At 38.8% G+C, this 25,201-nt stretch overlaps 1 protein-coding gene and 3 non-coding genes across 4 annotated transcripts in view; 3 read left to right on the forward strand and 1 right to left on the reverse strand.

Moving 5' to 3' along the window:
- The window catches only part of LOC124160579 (ATP-binding cassette sub-family C member 4-like), a 201,290-nt gene that overhangs the window by 38,376 nt on the left and 137,713 nt on the right, over nucleotides 1–25,201 (forward strand). The window lies entirely within an intron of this gene.
- LOC124161613 lies at nucleotides 4,692–4,854 on the forward strand. Its single transcript, XR_006865390.1, has one exon. It is a non-coding gene; the product is annotated as a U1 spliceosomal RNA (small nuclear RNA).
- On the forward strand, nucleotides 8,347–8,555 carry LOC124161638. Its single transcript, XR_006865410.1, has one exon. It is a non-coding gene; the product is annotated as a small nucleolar RNA U3 (small nucleolar RNA).
- LOC124161639 lies at nucleotides 13,457–13,665 on the reverse strand. Its single transcript, XR_006865411.1, has one exon. It is a non-coding gene; the product is annotated as a small nucleolar RNA U3 (small nucleolar RNA).

Raw genomic sequence — 25,201 nt, forward strand, 5'->3', positions numbered from 1 at the left:
AATCTATCATTTTTAAATATATTATTTGAAAAAAATGTCATCAAAAGAAATTAACGATACATCTACATCTACATAATACCCTGCGAGCCACATCTAGGGTGTTTGGCAGGGGTGATCAATCACCAGCATGCAGCATGCAATTGGACTCCCACATGCACACCACACCGTCCAAAAAACGTCCCGTATACTAAAAAACTATACTACTTGAAGCCTTATTTAAGCCTTATATTAAGCCTTTTTCATGAGGGTCCCAAACACTGGCAGCGTATTCCAAATGTGGTCTAACGAGGGAAAAGTAGCTAATTTCTCTCACTTTGTCGTCACACTTTCCTAATATTCTTTTAACAAAACCCATTTTACGATTAGCTTGACCGGTTATTTCTCGAATATGTTTATTCCACGATAGATCATTATTGAGTCTAACTCCTAGATATTTCACGGATTCAACAGTCTCTAATTGGGTACCCCGAATTATATAGCTACGATGTAGGGAGTCGTTCTTCTTCCAGAAATTCATTACGACGCATTTTTTCAAATTAAATTCTAACTGCCAAGCATCGCACCAAGCTTGGATAGCAGCAAGGTCATTTATTAGTTCATCTATATCTTTGCTGGAACGGATTTCTCTGTAAACTACAGCGTCGTGTGCAAATGATCGTACTTTACTGTGTACTACTTCGCCAATGTCGTTTATATAAAGAAGGAATAGGAGTGGGCCTATTACACTACCCTGAGGAACGCCAGAAGTGACTCTAACCTCATTGGAGACTGCACCGTCTAATACTACTCTTTGGACGCGGTCGCTCAAAAATTCTCTTATCCAGGAAATGACATATTCGTGTAGACCATAAGATTTCAGTTTTATTATTAACTTTCCGTGGGGTACTTTATCAAATGCCTTTTTGAAATCAAGAAGAATCGCGTCTACTGGAATGTTGTCTAAAATATCGTGGGCGAAAAGCGCTAACTGAGTTTCGCACGATCTGCTTTTCCTGAATCCATGTTGAGTTCCCATTGAAAAATTATGCGCGTCTAGGTGTTTCATTACCGAGCTGACTACGATGTGTTCAAGGACCTTGCATGAGATGGACGTTAAAGATATCGGCCTGTAATTAGATGGCTGTTCCTTGTCTCCACTTTTAAATATTTGTGTTGCATTAGCGATTTTCCAGTCATTAGGTACTTCGTGTTGCTTGATGGATTTACTGAATATTAACTGCAAGTAGGGGGCAATTTCTGAGGCTAGTTCTTTATATACGCGAGAAGGTATTTCGTCTGGACCAGGTGATTTATTTGGACTGAGCGATTTCAATATATTTTCTATTCCGTGCGTACTAATGTCAATGGGCGGCATCTTTCGTATGCAGAGATTGTCAACGGTCACGGGTGAGTTCTCGGAAGGCTCGGTGAACACGCTCTTGAAGTAGGAATTTAATAAATTGGCTTTATCGTAACTGCTTGTCAACACATCTCCATTGTCGTTTCTCAGCGAACATACGGTAGATCGTTTACCTTGAACTTCCCTAACATATGACCAAAATGCTCTTGGGTTATCCTGTAACTGCTCTACTAGTGTCTTTCTTTTAAAATTCGTGAACGCATTCCTGAAGGCTTCCTTCGTGGCGGCTTTAGTCATCCTATATTTTTCAATTATTAGCTCGCGTTCATTAGCGGATAAATCCGTGCTGACTTTTTTCATTTTAGCATGACACGCTCTCTGTCGCCTCAATGACTTTCTCACTTCCGCGTCGTACCATCTCGGTTCGCTGCCTTCTTTTACTGTTTTACTAGGGATGTAGCTACTGTACTGCAAAATAAAGCTTTGTTCATCCTGGACACAAACTCTGATGTCCATCAACATAGCACTAGATGGTGTGGCGGTGTGGCAACGTAAGAATAACCTCACAAAATCCATCTATGTATTCAAAGAGCTGGAGTTAATCTCGAGTAAAATTTTCAAATGTTTCACTCATTCACTTGAAAGAAGTGCATAACATTAGCACAGCAAATCAAAATAACTTAAGTATATACTTAACCATCAATGTTACAACAATGATAAATTCATCTCATTTGCAAATGAAAAATGAATTCCTTATATTTATATTTTATACTCCTTCAAATGCTGTAACATATTTTAAACTCTTTTTATGTTTACTTTTGCATGTCTTTATTATTTGATCCAGGTTCCGTAAAATTTTACATTTATATAGCACGCAACTATGTCGAACATAGCATCCCTTCTATTGCGGCCTGTAAATAGGGGTAATGCCGTGTTCCATACCAATACAAAACTATTCCATAGGAACCCATAAAAATATGAACATAATTATCATTGATAGACGGTAGATGACGTAAAAATTGGCCAAATTCGCTTTCTAATGTTTAATGGAAATCGAAAAAAATCGTAAAATATAAGTAGCAAAAATTTTGGTTAATCCGGTTTAGAGGATGGAGTATAGTCCCTGTGGAGAACTTTCTTACCATACGCCAAAAACTCTTGGATTATGGTTGGAAGAAAATTACTTTGCTTTTCTACAAAACACACACTTTATTGCCGACTAAGGGAGGTCCTCTCTGTAACTGCTAACTACCTCTGGTTTTCCCCTATCCCTTCCCACCTTCACCCTTCCCGTCACTTACCTCCCCCCTCCCCTTACCCTCCAATCGCCCGACCACAGAGAATATATCCCGGCAAAATAATATGTGTATCACTAGTCTTGAAAATGGTACAGTGTACCGAAACTAGTCGGCAATAAAGTGTGTGTTATGTAGAAAAGCAAAGTACAGTAGATTCTGGTTATTTGGGACATATGGGGGCTTATGCACTTTGCCCCAATTAAGCGGCTGCCCCAATTAGGCGAACTATCCTCCGTATGGGCATAAACAAACGTTGAAATGATAGAAAGACGACTAAAGAGTGTTTAAAATGCAACATGAGTTTATTAAACTATTAATTTGATTAATAAATCAGTGAGTTTAGTTAATTTATTATCATTTTTAAGAATTATAACAATTAAGTTAATAATATTTTTCACAGCCTCTGGCTACGCTGAATGGATGTCTTTTACTAAGTCCTATTAAAGAAAAGTCCTATCCTCCTGCGGATATTATAATAATAAAGGCTTTCAAAATAGGGCAAGAATAGGATCAATATTTGTGAAAAATAAGAGTGAATCAAATAAGGAAATTATAAAAAAGTAGTATTCTGAAAACAAAACAAAATAATTTCGTCGCGAGTATAGGGTCTATGGCCCAATAAAGCGGCATGCTGTCCCAATTAAGCGAAGAATACTCTGGGATATTCCTCTACTGGGTTCTGTTCTTCAAGATCTGCCCCAATAGGGTAGTTTCCTTCATCAAAGAAAACGAAAGGCATTGATTTCGATTCGTTACCCACCATTACTGTATTCATAATATACAAATTATTTCGTTTTAGAAATACCGGTTTAGACGAATGGCAATGGTCCATTTTTATCCTCATTTGAAAAGGGCCAGATTGGCGCCCATGCGATGCCACTCCACGTGACGTCACAGGGACCTAGTTTCTATACGAGAGGATAGGAGTTATACATCGTATGAGGTTACCAATGCATGCATGAGGCGTAGAGCTCAGGGAAACATGTCTTAATAATCACTTATTAAAATTGGGTAAGGTCAGAATGTTTTCTTCATTTGATAAGCTTGAAGGTTTAGTCAATTTTTCAATCTACTAGGAGACGGAGGAACAAAAATACCGTTAGTTGTTACAGTTAGCAATAGAAGAGTGCTGATGCCAATGAGAAAAGTGACAACATTGATACCGATACATGTAGTGATATGGTGTAGAGCCCTAGTTTTTCTGCATTTAAAAGATTGACATTAAAAATTTACTTAAACTTTAATTTATTTTACTTCGACAAAACTTATTGTTTTTCCGGGTTTATTTTCTTCCCGCTCCTCTAAAGACTAAGATAATGAATTACAATTGAACGCATGTATAACACCTCACTATGCATATTGTCAACATCGCATCTTGTTTAAAAGTGGTCACTGATCGGTACACGAAGTAATAATGTTGAATTTAGATTTTAGACACCCAAACACTGATGATATTCATTTTGGCCGACATGCATCGAATTCCGCTTCCAGAGTAACGTATGTTCAATGCTGTTAGCCATGTTTTTCTCATTTCCCAAGCCATTCCGGATGGCGTTTGCTCATGCCCCGTTTACACAACGATCGTAGCGACGTTGATCCGTCCGCGCGTAACCTCAAAACGTCGTGTAAACGCGCAGAGTTCCCATCGTAGGCCTTACTGCATCGTAGTACCTAACACTGCCGAACTCACGATTGTTAGCGCTAGTGCGCCAAGAAAAAAGACTACCTGCCCCCCCTCCCCCTCCCTGGCCTGGGTACGGCCCTGCCAGGGTATTCGAGGGGCCCTCGCACAGGGTGACTCGGGGCTTGTCCCTGAATTGCTGGTACAGGGCAATGGATAGAAAAATGAAACAAAGGGATGTGGGTTCGTGTTAAAAGACCTAGAATAAAACGTCTGACCATTTTACGTCGATATATATTTGCCGTTCGCTAATTGAAAGGTAAACGAGACTTAATGTAAGCAAGCTATGAAATTTATGCCATGAATGATTTAGTCGTCACAATGAAGTTGTAAGCATAGTAAAAAGTGAACCTAGGGATCGAAGGGGATAATCATACTTACCTGGCGTAGTGGTCAACAGTGATCATGAAGGCTGTTCCACCGGGATGAGGCCCGTCCATTGCACTCCGGGCGAGCTGACTCCTGCGATTGCCCCTAATGTGGGTAACTCGGGCGCGAAATTTTTGGTAGTAGGGACTGCGTTCGCGCTGTCCCTCAATGAGGAATGTCAAGGTAGTAAAGCGACAAGTGACTAACGTGCAGTGGGCCTCTCGCATCTCTATCGGAGAAGCATGTGACACTAGATTTTCCATCTAACATGAACTAATTGAATGTAGAGGTGATCGTTCTTTGCACAGATTCAATGTTAATAAACCAAGTCACCCGGTTTTATCAATCAATTCTGTCTTTTGATTCTCGGTGCCTGAGTGAATGGATGGGATTGTAGACTCATCAAACAGCGAGACTGTGATCGATAGAGGTTCTTAGGTCATGATAAATCAGAGGATTTCGGTTATTGGACTGAATAATGGCTGATTACTCCAATGAAATGGGTAATGGGCCCCCTGCGATATTCATTTTTTTGATTTCTTAATTGAATAATCGAGATTTCTGTGTCGCCGAAGGATCAACTTTTTCATCCTTTAGACCTATGGAATCTGGCGTTCCACAGGGCTCTTTGCTAAGTCCGTTACTCTTCATATTATTTGTTAACGACATGCCATCCACACCTCACGCTACTCTTCACATGTACGCTGTCGACACTGCCATCGCCGCTACTTCACGGAAGTGGATGCATTCCGTAAAATTTAGATTTACAACGTTGACTAGTGAGGTAATAGAAGGGAGGAAGACTGCCACGTAATATTGTTGTTCGCAAACCCTTAGCAATGTTCACAAACGTTAAACGAGTCCTAACTAGTGCTTGACCATCAGGAGAAATTAACATGACATGTATCTGAGGATTAAAATTTACTTCCATTGCTTTTCACTACGCAACATATAAGCTACATATGACAAATATGGATTCTCTAAGCTATGAGACCTACTCTTATCCTTCTTATGAAGGCAAAATGCCTATACAGATAGAGCATGCAAAAACGTGCTATTCAAAATACATAGAAAAATATAAAACGTGCAAAAAGGAATACATATGTATGATCTTAGGTTTTCCCGGCGTATCAGTTGCAGAAAAGTTTCTCGGGTTTTCCACCGGTTGATGTCGTCCATGTCTCCCCACGTTCCCCGAAGATCCCCTGAGGATGATCAGCAAGTCGCGGATCGAAACGTCGGGAGACATGGACGACATCAACCGGTGGAAAACCCGAGAAACTTTTCTGCAGGAATACATAAATTTGTGAGCTACTCTGCCAGTCAACTCACCTATTTCTAAGTCCTAACGCTGCCGTTTTAGTCTCTTATGGACCGCGGAAAAAAGGACATTCTAAATCTATCCTTAAAACAGTCTATCTATGTGGCATAATATCAAAATGTATACTTTCGAATTTGAATTTTTTCTGTGCAACTGTTTCTGTTCTAACGGCATCCTTACACGGGAGGTATGCAGCACAAGGAACTGGCATTTTAATAATTTTAAGACGTTTTTTTCAATTCTTGACAAAATTGAGAAATTCAAAATGGTGAAATTTTATAGTTCCTGTCTGTTTTTCTCTCCGCTACATACTGTAACGTGACTGCTGAGGACGTTAAATATATGATTTTTAAATATATTATGTGAGAAAAATGTCACCAAAATAAATTAACGATACATCTATTTTGATAACCTTCTTTTATCTGGTAGTTATTGAAATTTTGAAATGAACCCGGTTTTCCCCCTGATTTTCGGTGGTAATTCGAGAAAAATAAAATTTCGTGAACACATCAACACACTATGATAATCAGAGCGACTCCAAATTCACGGAGAAAATGGCTGTAATTACGGTTCTTTGCCGAAATTCACACTCGCGATGATTTGACCTGTCAAATTTATTGCTTTTTAAGCATATTTCTTACGATTTCAAATACTTACGACAATTTTGTGACTGTGTTACTGACCTCTTAGAATAACTCGGACGGGAATCTCTTGTCATACCGTAGACAGAAAGAAAGACTAACCCTATTAGATATGTCAAGCTGTGTATTTTCCGACGTAGTTAGTCTTATCTTACGAACGCCTATATACTACGGTTGATAGCATATATAAATATAAATAGAATGTAATACATATAATAAATATAGTTTAAGGAATAAGATAGCTGTATTCCACCATTTAATTCATAATACGAAATGAAATCGGAACAGAAGTGTGGCTAACATATGATGATGATAGCGACTGTGAAGTCTTCCCAAAATCGTTCACCGATTAACGGAAAGACAGAATTAGAACAACTCGGAATGAAATCTCTTTAAGACCGTAGACTAAAAAATAGACTGAACGTATTGGATAAATTCAACAGCAGTGTATTTTCCGATAAAGTTAGCCATTTCTAACGAACGCCAGCATGCTACGAAAGATCAGATCACGTAAATAAAATAAAAGAGAAATCCCGTAGAACTGATAGATTCAGAATGTCATTTTTTCCACGATCAGCAAGAGACTATAACGGCAGCGTTAGAATTCAAAAATAGGCTAGTTACGTTGTAGTGTAGCCTATTTTGTTGTAGTGTAGACTAACTTATGAATTCCTTATTGCATATTTCTATTTTTTTTTGGTATTTCTAACTGCATGTTTTGTGTTTCCTAGCTTTATTGGCATGTGTAGTTTTCAAATTTTGCCTATGCATGAATGTGGAATTTTAATTGATCAGAAAGCGTAACATTTTTATGTCCGTGTATTGTGCTTGTGGGAATCCTGTTGCATGCTGCGTGGTGGTGATTGGTTACCCCTACCAAACAACGTAGAGGTGGCTCGCAGGGTATTACGTAGATGTAAATGTATAAAAGTAAAAGAGGAAGCAAAATGTACATAAAGTACCCATAAAGTGCAATCTTTGTTCTAATTTTGCATGAATTAAAATTTTGCCCTGACTAATCCCCACGCCATTCCGGATGGCATTTGCTCAACGAAGTGATGCAACCGTACAGCGCCAAAACTAGCGTTTGGAGCAAGTATTTTGTGCGGGGTTACACGTACTGAAAATTTCATTCCATCCCACTCGATTGCAAGTTTCAAGATCATATTTACGTCCGTTAACACACCTTGACCGAGGAAATTACCCAAATTATCATCCTATTGCATCTACAGACCTAATGTATAATTATCGGAGCATCGTGGGAATATCGGTTTGCGATTTGTCCACAAGCTTGCGATGTTGAATTTAGAATTGGAGAAAATGATAAAGAGAAATTTATATTGTTATAGGCACACAAACACGGAAGATATTACTTTTGGATGTCAGGGAACTGTGTAACATAAGTTCAACGTTTTAAGGCATGCTATTTTTTTATTTTGACAGTTTGTGGGCTTTTGAATTTGGCGCCATCCGCGGTGACCCTCCAGAGGAAAAACCCCGTTTTTTGGATTTTAAAGGGAGTTTATCTTGCAAATAATTTTGACAGAATATGGTTGATTTAACAGTCCATAGATTTCATGGCATAACACTTGGATAGATCTGAAATGCGAGTCGCGAAAGGAATATCTTATAATTAGCTCGCGCTTTGAGGTTTGGGATTCTGTTCAAAGGCTACACTAAACTACCCTACATACATTAAGATCATACTTCACAGGATCATTTCTGTAGTGTGCATCTAGGCCCTCTTGTCACAACTTGAGAGTCGCATACACCACGAGGATGAGTCGAAGTGACCTTGCCTGAGCGTGAGAACGACTAATTACTCCTTCTCGAAAGGAGCAGTTTGTCATCGATGATCGTTCAACACTTTCACAAGTGTCGATGGCAGGGTCACATTCTGAGTGGTGAATGTTGTTAGTACTTCATGTATAGTCTAAAATACAGTCATACCTAGAGGTGGGAATTTCGGATCATTTCGTGGATTAGGTTCATGGGATTTGATTCTTGGCAATGATTCGGTTCGATTTAAGTCGTTCATAATGAACCGTGTGAGTCTCGAATGATTCTCGAATCTTGTAAATCTGTCGATTACTGCATTTCAAATCTTATGAGTGAATACTGTACTAAATCTGGGTGTCACAATAAAAATATATTTCGTCATCACAAGATTTCATTCTCCGCAAAACTCCTTCCCCCGAATTTCATATTTATTTATTTAAGAAGTTACTCACATACAGCATTTCTGCCAATATACAGTGACGCAGTAACAAACATAAAATTTGAACAGAGGGCAGTGGCTTAAGATAGTAAAGAACAAAATAGAAGGCACCAGGAAAGGCAGGTGGAGAGGGAGGTTTATTTACTTGCTGAGGAATGGGACATGGCGAGTTTGATAAATGAGCTTAAGGGCAGAAAAAACGGGTCAATATTGTCTGGTAATGAATTGAGCAAGGAGTAAAGGCGGTGTTGGAGGGATCGCTTAACTAGGGATAGTCTAGGGATAGGCGTATTGAGCAAGGAATGTGTATGAGTGGGTCGGCAAGGCACTCTGAAATTAATGGATGAAAGCAAATCAGGACGATCAATGTGTGAATTTAAAATATTGTGAATAAGTTTTAAGTCTGTTTTAATCCTGTTGGGAGAGATCAGTCATTAATAGGGAAGATAAGAGTGAGCTGGTGGACATGTCACGTAAGTGGGGAACTCTGCGTCTTACGATTCTGGCGAAGAAGCTTGTTATACTGTCAAGAGAGGTGAGGTTAGAGGGTGCTCCGATGGACCATATGGGAGAGCAATATCTGGTGACTGGAAGGATAAATGCCGAGAAATGTGATTTTAAAGCTGTGGGATCGGCTATTTCTGTGTAGCGGTAGAGGAGACCTAAAAGAGACATGGCTTTGCTCTTGATTGAATGAATGTGTTCCGAGAAGTTAAGTTTGGTGTCAGTAATGACGCCTAAATCCTTCACAGCCGAAACGCGTTGAAGAGGCTCGGAATTAATTGAATATTGAAAAATAATAGGGGATTTTTTAAGAGAAATCGAAAGGGAGTTGCATTTACTGAAATTTAAATTTAGGTTCCAAGTATTGCACCATTTTGCAGTCAGGTTTAAATAATCTTGAAGGACTTTGCAGTCCGAGGGAGTTTGAATTTGTTTAAACAGCTTACAGTCGTCCGCGTAAAACAGAGTATGTGTCTGGGATGGAGGCAAAAGTGTGGCTAAATGAAAAGGCTAAATAAATATGGCCCCAGGACACTACCTTGGGGAACACCTGATGTTACCGGGGACCAGTAGGACGAGGTGCCAGAAAATATAATTCTTTGGAATCTATTAGTAAGGAAGGATTGGACGAGATTGAGAAAGGTTCCATGCACGTTGAATCGTTGACTAAGTACGTATATAATTACATTGTGATTATTCAATCGATTGGCTGTTATGAATTCTGCTTGATGAACATTTTCGCCGAGTATAAAAAGAAAGCAAGTCTAATCTGCCAGGACTGGTCATGTTATATATCCTTCTTAAATAATAGTTGACACTGCATTATACACGACATATTTCTGCTCAATATGATACAAAAAGATTTTGAAATTACTGAAAAGTTATGTCATATTTTATTGCCATTCTACGAGGTTACTCTGGAAGTTAGCTCAGAAAAACATGTGACAGCATCAAAATTAATACCCCTCACTCAAGGCATGAAGAGATACTTAGAGACCCTGGATTTCGATGATCAGGAAGAGGAGCGCTTGTGCATACTTTCGTGTAGCGGCTGCGAAATATCCTTTAATTCGTGTGATAAGTTCAAACCTTGTGACTCTGTCCCGAATATATATCACTCTTAATGTACGGGCCTTAAGGATTTATCGCTAACAGTTCTATACGAGTCGCGTGATATTTATTGGAAATGCTTTTTGTGTCAATCGTCCAAATATTTCGTTGGGAATCTGGCGCCTGACATTGATGTCTTGGAAAAAAGAGGTATTTGCACTAAAACGGACGTCTTTCCCATGTTTAGAAAGCAATAGTTTCACATTTGCTAATTCCGTGAAATCCGCTTCGTCTTATAGTTTCTTGAATGAGATTTAATAATTGATCAAGGACAGCAGTAGACGTTATTATTATCACAATAAACTGTTTGTGAACATCGGGTGACTAATGATGAAGTTATATCTCAGCATAACGGGACCTAGTGTGGCGGATGTTTTGAGGAAGTACTGGTAAACCGGTCAAATTTTAAAAAAATGCTGGTGTTATCGTACTAACCAAATCTGACATTACTTTTATCTGGCGCCTGACATTGATGTCTTGGAAAAAAGAGGTCTTTGCACTAAAACGGACGTCTTTCCCATGTTTAGAAAGCAATAGTTTCACATTTGCTAATTCCGTGAAATCCGCTTCGTCTTATAGTTTCTTGAATGAGATTTAATAATTGATCAAGGACAGCAGTAGACGTTATTATTATCACAATAAACTGTTTGTGAACATCGGGTGACTAATGATGAAGTTATATCTCAGCATAACGGGACCTAGTGTGGCGGATGTTTTGAGGAAGTACATCTACATCTACAAATTACCCTGCGAGCCACCTCTAGGGTGTTTGGCAGGGGGTGATCAATCACCAGCATGCAGCATGCATTTGGACTCCCACATGCACACCACACCGTCCAAGAAACGTCCCGTATAATAACAAACTATACTACTATATGCTGTTAGAAATAGAATATAGAATAGAAATTCAGAAACATGCAGTAAGTTTTACATAGGTTAGTAGGCTACACTACAAGTCATGCAATCTATTTACGCGTTCTATTGCTGCCGTTATAATCTCTTATTGATCGTGGAAAAAATGACATTCGGAATCTGTCTGTTCTGCAATCTATCTCTCTTATTTTATTTATATGATCTGATCTTCCGTAGTACGTTGGCGTCCGCAAGATATGGTTAACTTCGTCAGAAAAGACACTGCTCTTGAATTTATCTAAAAGGTTTAGTCTATTTTTCAATCTACGGTCCGACAGAGATTCCCATCCGAGTTTATGTAAGAGGTCAGTTACACTAACAAGACTATCGTAACGACCTTTCACATACCTGGCAGCTCTTCTTTGCACGCGTTCTAACTCTGTTATTAAGCCTTTTTCATGAGGATCCCAAACACTGGCAGCGTATTCCAAATGTGGTCTAACGAGGGAAAAGTAGCTAATTTCTCTCACTTTGTCGTCGCACTTTCCTAATATTCTTTTAACAAAACCCATTTTACGATTAGCTTGACCGGTTATTTCTCGAATATGTTTATTCCACGATAGATCATTATTGAGTCTAACCCCTAGATATTTCACAGATTCAACTGCCTTTAACTGCGTGCCCCGAATGACATAGTTACGCTGTAGGGAGTTATTCTTCTTCCAGAAATTCATTACGACGCATTTTTCCAAATTTAATTCTAACTGCCAAGCATCGCACCAAGCTTGGATAGCAGCAAGGTCATTCGTTAGTTCATCTATATCTTTGCTGGAACGAATTTCTCTGTAAACTACAGCGTCGTCTGCAAATAATCGTAACTTACTCTGCACTACTTCGCCAATGTCGTTTATATAAAGAAGGAATAGGAGTGGGCCAATGACACTACCCTGAGGAACGCCAGAAGTCACTCTAACCTCATTGGAGACTGCACCGTCTAATACTACTCTTTGGACGCGGTCTCTCAAAAATTCTCTAATCCAGGAAATGACATCTTCGTCTAGACCATAAGATTTCAGTTTTATTATTAACTTTCCGTGGGGTACTTTATCAAATGCCTTTTTGAAATCAAGAAAAATCGCGTCTACTGGAATGTTGTCTTCCCCGGAGACTAAAATATCGTGGGCGAAAAGCGCTAACTGAGTTTCGCACGATCTGCTTTTCCTGAATCCATGTTGATTTCCCATTAATAAGTTTTGCGCGTCTAGGTGTTTCATTACCGAGCTGACTACGATGTGTTCAAGGACTTTGCAAGAGATGGACGTTAAAGATATCGGCCTGTAATTAGATGGCTGTTCCTTGTCTCCACTTTTAAATATAGGCGTTACATTAGCGATTTTCCAGTCATTAACAAGTACATTAAGTACTGGTAAACCGGTCAAATTTAAAAAAAATGCTGGTGTTATCGTACTAACCAAATCTGACATTACTTTTGAAGTGAGCTATGTGCCACATGAGCTTCTAATTTAGGAATGGACTTTGAATGTGCTCGGGTTAATGTTAATGTTCCTGCTGGTGACAAACAAATTTTTGTTATATCTTCTTGTCGTCCGCCAGCGAGTAGTTTTAAGGATTTTTAAAATCGCTGAACAACTTGCTTGATGCCAACTTTAATAAACCTCCCTCTCCACCTGCCTTTCCTGGTGCCTTCTATTTTGTTCTTTACTATCTTAAGCCACTGCCCTCTGTTCAAATTTTATGTTTGTTACTGCGTCACTGTATATTGGCAGAAATGCTGTATGTGAGTAACTTCTTAAATAAATAAATATGAAATTCGGGGGAAGGAGTTTTGCGGAGAATGAAATCTTGTGATGACGAAATATATTTTTATTGTGACACCCAGATTTAGTACAGTATTCACTCATAAGATTTGAAATGCAGTAATCGACAGATTTACAAGATTCGAGAATCATTCGAGACTCACACGGTTCATTATGAACGACTTAAATCGAACCGAATCATTGCCAAGAATCAAATCCCATGAACCTAATCCACGAAATGATCCGAAATTCCCACCTCTAGGTATGACTGTATTTTAGACTATACATGAAGTACTAACAACATTCACCACTCAGAATGTGACCCTGCCATCGACACTTGTGAAAGTGTTGAACGATCATCGATGACAAACTGCTCCTTTCGAGAAGGAGTAATTAGTCGTTCTCACGCTCAGGCAAGGTCACTTCGACTCATCCTCGTGGTGTATGCGACTCTCAAGTTGTGACAAGAGGGCCTAGATGCACACTACAGAAATGATCCTGTGAAGTATGATCTTAATGTATGTAGGGTAGTTTAGTGTAGCCTTTGAACAGAATCCCAAACCTCAAAGCGCGAGCTAATTATAAGATATTCCTTTCGCGACTCGCATTTCAGATCTATCCAAGTGTTATGCCATGAAATCTATGGACTGTTAAATCAACCATATTCTGTCAAAATTATTTGCAAGATAAACTCCCTTTAAAATCCAAAAAACGGGGTTTTTCCTCTGGAGGGTCACCGCGGATGGCGCCAAATTCAAAAGCCCACAAACTGTCAAAATAAAAAAATAGCATGCCTTAAAACGTTGAACTTATGTTACACAGTTCCCTGACATCCAAAAGTAATATCTTCCGTGTTTGTGTGCCTATAACAATATAAATTTCTCTTTATCATTTTCTCCAATTCTAAATTCAACATCGCAAGCTTGTGGACAAATCGCAAACCGATATTCCCACGATGCTCCGATAATTATACATTAGGTCTGTAGATGCAATAGGATGATAATTTGGGTAATTTCCTCGGTCAAGGTGTGTTAACGGACGTAAATATGATCTTGAAACTTGCAATCGAGTGGGATGGAATGAAATTTTCAGTACGTGTAACCCCGCACAAAATACTTGCTCCAAACGCTAGTTTTGGCGCTGTACGGTTGCATCACTTCGTTGAGCAAATGCCATCCGGAATGGCGTGGGGATTAGTCAGGGCAAAATTTTAATTCATGCAAAATTAGAACAAAGATTGCACTTTATGGGTACTTTATGTACATTTTGCTTCCTCTTTTACTTTTATACATTTACATCTACGTAATACCCTGCGAGCCACCTCTACGTTGTTTGGTAGGGGTAACCAATCACCACCACGCAGCATGCAACAGGATTCCCACAAGCACAATACACGGACATAAAAATGTTACGCTTTCTGATCAATTAAAATTCCACATTCATGCATAGGCAAAATTTGAAAACTACACATGCCAATAAAGCTAGGAAACACAAAACATGCAGTTAGAAATACCAAAAAAAAATAGAAATATGCAATAAGGAATTCATAAGTTAGTCTACACTACAACAAAATAGGCTACACTACAACGTAACTAGCCTATTTTTGAATTCTAACGCTGCCGTTATAGTCTCTTGCTGATCGTGGAAAAAATGACATTCTGAATCTATCAGTTCTACGGGATTTCTCTTTTATTTTATTTACGTGATCTGATCTTTCGTAGCATGCTGGCGTTCGTTAGAAATGGCTAACTTTATCGGAAAATACACTGCTGTTGAATTTATCCAATACGTTCAGTCTATTTTTTAGTCTACGGTCTTAAAGAGATTTCATTCCGAGTTGTTCTAATTCTGTCTTTCCGTTAATCGGTGAACGATTTTGGGAAGACTTCACAGTCGCTATCATCATCATATGTTAGCCACACTTCTGTTCCGATTTCATTTCGTATTATGAATTAAATGGTGGAATACAGCTATCTTATTCCTTAAACTATATTTATTATATGTATTACATTCTATTTATATTTATATATGCTATCAACCGTAGTATATAGGCGTTCGTAAGATAAGACTAACTACGTCGGAAAATACACAGCTTGACATATCTAATAGGGTTAGTCTTTCTTTCTGTCTACGGTATGACAAGAGATTCCCGTCCGAGTTATTCTAAGAGGTCAGTAACACAGTCACAAAATTGTCGTAAGTATTTGAAATCGTAAGAAATATGCTTAAAAAGCAATAAATTTGACAGGTCAAATCATCGCGAGTGTGAATTTCGGCAAAGAACCGTAATTACAGCCATTTTCTCCGTGAATTTGGAGTCGCTCTGATTATCATAGTGTGTTGATGTGTTCACGAAATTTTATTTTTCTCGAATTACCACCGAAAATCAGGGGGAAAACCGGGTTCATTTCAAAATTTCAATAACTACCAGATAAAAGAAGGTTATCAAAATAGATGTATCGTTAATTTATTTTGGTGACATTTTTCTCACATAATATATTTAAAAATCATATATTTAACGTCCTCAGCAGTCACGTTACAGTATGTAGCGGAGAGAAAAACAGACAGGAACTATAAAATTTCACCATTTTGAATTTCTCAATTTTGTCAAGAATTGAAAAAAACGTCTTAAAATTATTAAAATGCCAGTTCCTTGTGCTGCATACCTCCCGTGTAAGGATGCCGTTAGAACAGAAACAGTTGCACAGAAAAAATTCAAATTCGAAAGTATACATTTTGATATTATGCCACATAGATAGACTGTTTTAAGGATAGATTTAGAATGTCCTTTTTTCCGCGGTCCATAAGAGACTAAAACGGCAGCGTTAGGACTTAGAAATAGGTGAGTTGACTGGCAGAGTAGCTCACAAATTTATGTATTCCTGCAGAAAAGTTTCTCGGGTTTTCCACCGGTTGATGTCGTCCATGTCTCCCGACGTTTCGATCCGCGACTTGCTGATCATCCTCAGGGGATCTTCGGGGAACGTGGGGAGACATGGACGACATCAACCGGTGGAAAACCCGAGAAACTTTTCTGCAACTGATACGCCGGGAAAACCTAAGATCATACATATGTATTCCTTTTTGCACGTTTTATATTTTTCTATGTATTTTGAATAGCACGTTTTTGCATGCTCTATCTGTATAGGCATTTTGCCTTCATAAGAAGGATAAGAGTAGGTCTCATAGCTTAGAGAATCCATATTTGTCGTATGTAGCTTATATGTTGCGTAGTGAAAAGCAATGGAAGTAAATTTTAATCCTCAGATACATTATGGTGGTGGTTCACCCCTTGCCAAACACCTCTGTAGGTAATTATAAACGAAGATATAGCTATCCTCGCAATTTTATTAAACTCATCGATGGGAGGGATCGGAGGGATTTATTTAGAATAATTTCTAGTTTACGGCGAATAGTTAGGTTTTTGGAAAAAATCACGCTAGCGTGTAAAGTACCACGGGGCGTATGATGCTTTCGTAAAGCCGCATGCTGAAGCCGTGGGAAAGTGGAGTGGAATGGTGGGAAAGACACGAAATTGCTTGACGGACTGCGATTGCTTTTCCGGTGCAGTGTTTTAAATGAGGAATGAAAGTTAACTTGCTGTCGATAAAGACGGCGAGGAATTTGAGCGTGGCTGCTCTTGGTATCATTTGCTTATTTATGTGTGGTCATGTACGTTGATTGTTTCTCCTACAAACAGAGAAGTGTACGTGTGAGCTTTTAGCTACATTGATTTGTATCTTGCATGAGAGGGTCCATTTGTGTAACGGTTTTAAGTGAGTGTTAAGGATGTTCATGTTAATTTCTCCTGATGGTCAAGGACTTGTTAGGACTCGTTTAACGTTTGTGAACATTGCTAAGGGTTTGCGAACAACAATATTACGTGGCAGTCTTCCTCCCTTCTATTACCTCACTAGTCAACGTTGTAAATCTAAATTTTACGGAATGCATCCACTTCCGTGAAGTAGCGGCGATGGCAGTGTCGACAGCGTACATGTGAAGAGTAGCGTGAGGTGTGGATGGCATGTCGTTAACAAATAATATGAAGAGTAACGGACTTAGCAAAGAGCCCTGTGGAACGCCAGATTCCATAGGTCTAAAGGATGAAAAAGTTGATCCTTCGGCGACACAGAAATCTCGATTATTCAATTAAGAAATCAAAAAAATGAATATCGCAGGGGGGCCATTACCCATTTCATTGGAGTAATCAGCCATTATTCAGTCCAATAACCGAAATCCTCTGATTTATCATGACCTAAGAACTAGTGATGGGTCGATCATGAACGATTCGATCAAAAAGATTGAATCACTAGGTGAATCAAATGACTCATGATTCATTTCGTTAAACAAGTCGATCATCAATCATCAATCACTCCGACTTCCGGTTTCATATCAATCATCTCGGTTTCCGGTTTGATTCAAAATTTGGAACGACCGATGCTTAATCTCTTTTCGTCAGGGCAGAAATAGTTGTGATAAAATTAAATACTATGTTATGAAGAACTGAATACTTGTGTAATCTTTTTCTTAAATGTTTTCCAGCAGTTATCAGTATTAATAACACCAATACACGTAAAAGGAAAATATTAAGATGACTCCTGTAGGAGAACGTTAAGAAGTAGAAGTTAAAGCTGGTTATATTTTATTGTGCGGTTCATAAAATTATCCTGCAGATCAGATTCATGCATAGTGTGTGGTGTATTTTGTGTTATATTTTGATCAACTATAGTTAGAAATTATTTTATTAGTGTTAAGAAACTGTGGTAGTTTCGCCTTCCCAAATATTTTCATGACACTGCTTCCTTCATTTTTGCAATCTAATTTACTCATCTAGGAATTCACAATTAAAATAGAATATGAAATGATAATATGGATAGCAGTCAGCGTTACCAATGCTCTTCGCAGATGAGGCAGTATTTATTCGATTATTCAAAGTGATTTATTACATCCATTGATTGAGTCTTTTCGATCTTGATTCCTTTTGAGTCTTTTCGATCATGATTCCTTTTGAGTCTTTTCAATCATGACTCCTTTGAGTCTTTTCGATCATAGTGATTGAATCTTGATTTGAGTCTTTTCGATCATAGTGATTGAATCTTGATTTGAGTCTTTTCGATCATAGTGATTGAATCACTTATGTGACTCGAGTCAAAATGATTGAATCACTAAAATGATCGACTTTGCCCATCACTACTAAGAACCTCTATCGATCACAGTCTCGCTGTTTGATGAGTCTACAATCCCATCCATTCACTCAGGCACCGAGAATCAAAAGACAGAATTGATTGATAATACCGGGTGACGTGGTTTAACATTGAATCTGTGCAAAGAACGATCACCTCTACATTCCCTAGATCCCTAGGTTCACTTTTTACTATGCTTACAACTTCATTGCGACGACTAAATCATTCATGGCATAAATTTCATAGCATGCTTACATTAAGTCTCGTTTACCTTTCAATTAGCGAACGGCAAATATATATCGACGTAAAATGGTCAGACGTTTTATTCTAGGTCTTTTAACACGAACCCACATCCCTTTGTTTCATTTTTATATCCATAGCGCTGTACCAGCAATTCAGGGACAAGCCCCGAGTCACCCTGTGCAAGGGCCCCTCGAGTACCCTGGCCGGGCCGTACCCAGGCCAGGGAGGGGGGGGGGGCAGGTAGTCTTTTTTCTTGGCGCACTAGCGCTAACCATCGTAAGTTCGGCAGTGTTAGGTACTACGATGCAGTAAGGCCTACGATGGGAACTCTGCGCGTTTACGCGACGTTTTGAGGTTACGCGCGGACGGATCAACGTCGCTACGATCGTTGTGTAAACGGGGCATGAGCAAACGCCATCCGGAATGGCTTGGGAAATGAGAAAAACATGGCTAACAGCATTGAACACACGTTACTCTGGAAGCGGAATTCGATGTATGTCGGCCAAAATGAATATCATCAGTGTTTGGGTGTCTAAAATCTAAATTCAACATTATTACTTCGTGTACCGATCAGTGACCACTTTTAAACAAGATGCGATGTTGACAATATGCATAGTGAGGTGTTATACATGCGTTCAATTGTAATTCATTATCTAAGTCTTTAGAGGAGCGGGAAGAAAATAAACCCGGAAAAACAATAAGTTTTGTCGAAGTAAAATAAATTAAAGTTTAAGTAAAATTTTAATGTCAATCTTTTAAATGCAGAAAAACTAGGGCTCTACACCATATCACTACATGTATCGGTATCAATGTTGTCACTTTTCTCATTGGCATCAGCACTCTTCTATTGCTAACTGTAACAAGTAACGGTATTTTTGTTCCTCCGTCTCCTAGTAGATTGAAAAATTGACTAAACCTTCAAGATAAATTCGAGAGCAGTGTATTTTCTAACGAAGTTCACCATATCTTACGGGCGCCAACATACTACGGAAGGACAGATCATATAAATAAAATAAGTGAGGTAGTCTGTAGAACGTACAGATTTGTTCCGCGATCAACAAGAGACTATAACGGCAGCGTTAGAACTCATAAATAAATTAGATGACTTGTAGTGTTGCCTACTTTCTTATGCATACTTTACTGCATGTTTCCGAATTTTATTATTATTTCTAACTACATGTGGAAGTATAAATTGTTAGTATGCGTGACGTTTTTTGGACTGTGTGGTGTGCATGTGGGAGTCCAATGGCATGCAGAATGCTCGTGATTGATCACCCCTTGCCAAACACCCTAGAGGTGGCTCGCAGGGTATTATGTAGATGTAGATGTACTTCTCCCGCAGAAATCCGTTGGTCGTAGGTAATTAGCAATGCAGGAAAGATAACCTCTACTTCAACTTTCCTTGAAAATATTCTGGAGTGATGATACCTCTTCTACCGAGTGTCTTCGTGCCTTGACTCCAGGCCTTCCTCGGATAGTTGCCCAATCAGGAGTGGTCGAGTGAAATGAAAACTTCACGTAATAATTTTGTTGAATTCCAAAATCTGGGCAAAATGGAAAGAAAAGACCTAAATAGCCGTGTGATACCTCCCATTACTCGTCCAACTCGCAAAAATTAATCCAAGAGTTGCACTGAATTGTTGAGGCCTTTACTTTGTAGAATAGGGTGGTTTCCTATTATTTTTTTATTGCCTAAATCGAAAGATTATTACTCCTGGAGTACGTATTTCACGCTTTTAGATTTTTAAATGACGATATCTTTTTTCGCGATTAAATGAAAAGTGAAAATTATCAAGCGCGCGAAAACGCGACGCGTAAGTATGAGTGCCGGGAAATCTCTCCGTGTGGCGTATTTCTGGTTCCCGCTGCCTCCCTTAGAGGTGACCTTGAGGCGAGTTGAGCGCTGATACGACGCAGGCTGCTAGCGGGTAGCTGAGTACCCTGCTGGCTGGTAGCGCTTGGCTTAAATAAGGATTATTAATACCTTATGAAATGAAGAAAACATTCTGACCTTAGCCAGTTTTAATAAGTGATTATTAAGACATGTTTCACTGAGCTCTGCGCCTCATGCATGCATTGGTAACCTCATACGATGAATAACTCCTATCCTCTCGTATACAAACTAGGTCCCTGTGACGTCACGTGGAGTGGCATCGCATGGGCGCCAATCTGGCCCTTTTCAAATGAGGATAAAAATGGACCATTGCCAGTCGTCTAAACCGGTATTTCTAAAACGAAATAATTTGTATATTATGAATACAGTAATGGTGGGTAACGAATCGCAATCAATGTCTTTCGTTTTCTTTGATGAAGGAAACTACCCTATTGGGGCAGATCTTGAAGAACAGAACCCAGTAGAGGAATATCCCAGAGTATTATTCGCTTAATTGGGACAGCATGCCGCTTTATTGGGCCATAGACCCTATACTCGCGACGAAATTATTTTGTTTTGTTTTCAGAATACTACTTTTTTATAATTTCCTTCTTTGATTCACTCTTATTTTTCACAAATATTCCTATTCTTGCCCTATTTTGAAAGCCTTTGTTATTATAATATCCGCAGGAGGATAGGACTTTTCTTTAATAGGACTTAGTAAAAGACATCCATTCAGCGTCGCCAGAGGCTGTGAAAAATATTATTAACTTAATTGTTATAATTCTTAAAAATGATAATAAATTAACTAAACTCGCTGATTTATTAATAAAATTAATAGTTTTATAAACTCATGTTGCATTATAAACACTCTTTAGTCTTCTTTCTATCATTTCAACGTTTTTTTATGCCCATACGGAGTATAGTTCGCCTAATTGGGGCAGCCGCTTAATTGGGGCAAAGTGCATAAGTCCCCATATGTCCCAATTAACCAGAATCTACTGTACTTTGCTTTTCTACATAACACACACTTTATTGCCGACTAGTTTCGGTACACTGTACCATTTTCAAGACTAGTGATACACATAAGATTTTGCCGGGATATATACTCTGTGGTCGGGCGATTGGAGGGGAAGGGGAGGGGGGAGGTAAGTGACGGGAAGGGTGAAGGTGGGAAGGGATAGGGGAAAACCAGAGGTAGTTAGTAGTTACCGAGAGGACCTCCCTTAGTCGGCAATAAAGTGTGTGTTTTGTAGAAAAGCAAAGTAATTTTCTTCCAACCATAATCCAAGAGTTTTTGGCGTATGGTAAGAAAGTTCTCCGCAGGGACTATACTCCATCCTCTAAACCGGATTAACCAAAATTTTTGCTACTTATATTTTACGATTTTTTTCGATTTCCATTATACATTAGAAAGCGAATTTGGCCAATTTTTACGTCATCTACCGTCTATCAATGATAATTATGATCATATTTTTATGGGTTCCTATGGAATAGTTTTGTATTGGTATGGAACACGTCATTATCCCTATTTTCAGGCCGCAATAAAAGGGATGCTATGTTCGACATAGTTGCGTGCTATATAAATGTAAAATTTTACGGAACCTGGATCATATAATAAAGACATGCAAAAGTAAACATAAAAAGAGTTAAAAATATGTTACAGCATTTGAAGGAGTATAAAATATAAATATAAGGAATTCATTTTTCATTTGCAAGTGAGATGAATTTATCATTGTTGTAACATTGATGGTTAAGTATATACTTAAGTTATTTTGATTTGCTGTGCTAATGTTATGCACTTATTTCAAGTGAATGAGTGAAGCATTTGAAAATTTTACTCGAGATTAACTCCAGCTCTTTGAAAACATAGATGGACTTTGTGAGGTTATTCTTACGTTGCCACACCGCCACACCCTCTAGTGCTATGTTGATGGACATCAGAGTTTGTGTCCAGGATGAACAAAACTTTATTTTGCAGTACAAACCATTGGCGTAACTATGGGGGGATAGATCCCCCCAAAGCCTCAGAGAAATAAGAAAATATTCAAAACATTGTCTAGTTTTGACTTATAATAACCGCATCTGCTTAAATTTAAATTTGTTTAATGCCAAAATGATGTAAAGTGCATTTCCTGGCATATAATATTTTTTTAATTTTCCCGAACTCCTCCAGGGGGCAGGGGGAAGTCGCCATCCTAGGTCATCTCATCCCCCCCACCCCCAAAGTATATTCCTAGTTACGTCACTGGTACGTACATTAAGGCATGAAAATAATTAGTAGAAAATATATTATAAATAGTTAGTCAATACGTCTATTTCAAAGCGACTTCACTTATTTATATCTGAATTATGTGATTTTGATATTGTGTGACTTGGTGAATGTAATGGCTTAGTAAGGCTTACTAAGGTGCTACAGGTGTCACGGCCTCGCTGAATGCCATTTTCGCGGATGGTGTCCGTGACTCATGATCACGGTTCGCTTGGCTAGGTGTCCCTAACTAGATGCGAGGAATTGGCGGAATTGTCGTCATGAGATGGGGTAGGGGTTTAGCGAGCACGTGGGTAGTACATCTACATCTCCACAACACCCTGCGAGCCACCTCCAGGGTGCTTGGTAGTGGGTGACAAATCACTGGCATGTGACAGGCATAGTTTCGACATTACTTGGCGAAATATTTTCTGAACATGATATGCACGGTAAATGGGAGACTACACCACCTGCACAAAAGTGTACGTATTATATTAATTATTTCAAAGTTTTACGACCAAGAACTACGGAAGATCAGATGATGTAGATAAAATAAAAGAGATAGACTATAGAACAAACAGATTCAGAATGTCTTTTTTCCACGATCAATAAGAGATTATTACGGCAGCGTTAGAACTCACAAATTGATTAGATGACTTGTTGTGTATCCTGCTAACTTATTTATACCGTAATGAATGTTTCTGAATTTTATTATCATTTCAAATTTAGTAAATTTATTTCAAAAGTAGTATAATTAATTAATTTATTTATAGTACGTTGGGTGTACGCGTTAGAATGATCTGGTGATAACCGACGTAATGCTTACTCTTTCTTTTCCCATTTTATGCCATGCGCACATGTCCCATTCTATTAGGACAACTGGCGCACGATTTTAAAGTGAAGAAGTTACAGCTGCTTAATGCCGTTTTACACTGGGCATTTGCGCAGGTTAGAAATGCAAGAAAAACTCATTGTGGCCGAACAATAATGCGAGTCGTGCAACTGCTTGAATGCACGAATAAAAGTTGAACAGCGGTTATATCACCATCTCACGTGCATGCATTCTCGCATGCGTTCCAGCAATTCACACCACCTTACAAAACGCAATTATGACTGCGCCTTTGTACACAAGTCAGATTGTGCATCTAAAACGGCCTTGATGATATTTTCTTTTGAATTTGTATTGATAAAGTTATTCATTTTGGTAAATTAGAAGAATTATTTTGTTAACGCTAAAAAAATAATTGGATTATTTACAGAACGAAAGTACTCCGTAATTGTAGGTTTCGGAAATGTGTGGGCGAGAACACAATAAAGTAATGCACTATTATAATTCATTTTCGGGAATACATCTGCGTGCTATTAATATTTAACTCAACGTTTCGTTCCACTTACTGGGAACGTCGTCAGGAGAATGAAAATATAAACACCTATCATACCGTTGGAAAAACTGGTCCATTGTTGTTAAGGTATTTAAAAAAGTAAATAAAAATAAAAATAAAATAAAAGCCAACTTCTTTAAAACATCTAATATAAAAAAAAAGGAAGATGAAAGGTGGAATATTGTAATTAAATTTTCGAAATGTATCTCTTCCACACATGGCTTAAATTATACCCATCATCCCTGTTAAAATTCATTGGTCTTTTAGAAATTTCTATCGCCTCTCTAATAAGCCGTGGATAATATGCAGATTTTCTTGCAATGGCTTTGGCCTCATCCAGGAGGATCTTGTGTCCTGGCCCCGACATAAAATGATCGGCGACAGCTGAAGTTTCCCATTGCCTTGCCTTCAGCGCCCTTTCATGCTCTTTCAGCCTTGTCACTATCTTCCGTTTGGTCTGTCCGATGTAACTAGACCCACATGAACACGGAATCTCATATATGCCTTCCATTTGTAATGGGGGAACAGCATCAATGACGGATGGAAGTAGGTCTCTGATCTTCCTCAACGTGCCAAACCTGGTTTCAACGTTGGCTTTTCCAAGGATGCGAGCAATCCGGTCCGTTGTTCCTGACACGTAAGGCAGAACTGCAAAAGCACTTGGTTTTGTTTTCTCCATCGGGGCCTTGACTTCCCTTAAAGCTCTCCTAATGAATGAAATAGCATATCCGTTTCCTTTTAAAATAGAAATAAGATGTTCCATTTCACTTTCTACGCTATCTTCATCAGAAACGGCAAGGGCTCTATGTCTTAAGGTCTTGATAACGCAGGACTTCTGACGCGGGTGATGGTGTGATGCCGCGTTTAAGTACCTATCTGTGTGGGTCTTCTTCCTAAAGACCGAATGTCCCAAGCTTCCGTCTTGCCTTTTCCTTACTAGAACATCAAGAAACGGTAAGGAGCCATCTTCTTCGATTTCTTTGGTGAACTTGATGTTATCATGAATATTATTCAGGTGTTCATGGAAATATTCAAGAGCCTCTTTCCCGTGTGGCCAAATAACAAAAGTGTCATCAACGTATCGGAGCCAGCATACCGGTTGATATTCACTTGATGAAA

The sequence above is a fragment of the Ischnura elegans genome, chromosome 6 (genome assembly GCF_921293095.1).
Source record: "Ischnura elegans chromosome 6, ioIscEleg1.1, whole genome shotgun sequence".
Taxonomy (NCBI): Eukaryota; Metazoa; Arthropoda; class Insecta; order Odonata; family Coenagrionidae; genus Ischnura; species Ischnura elegans.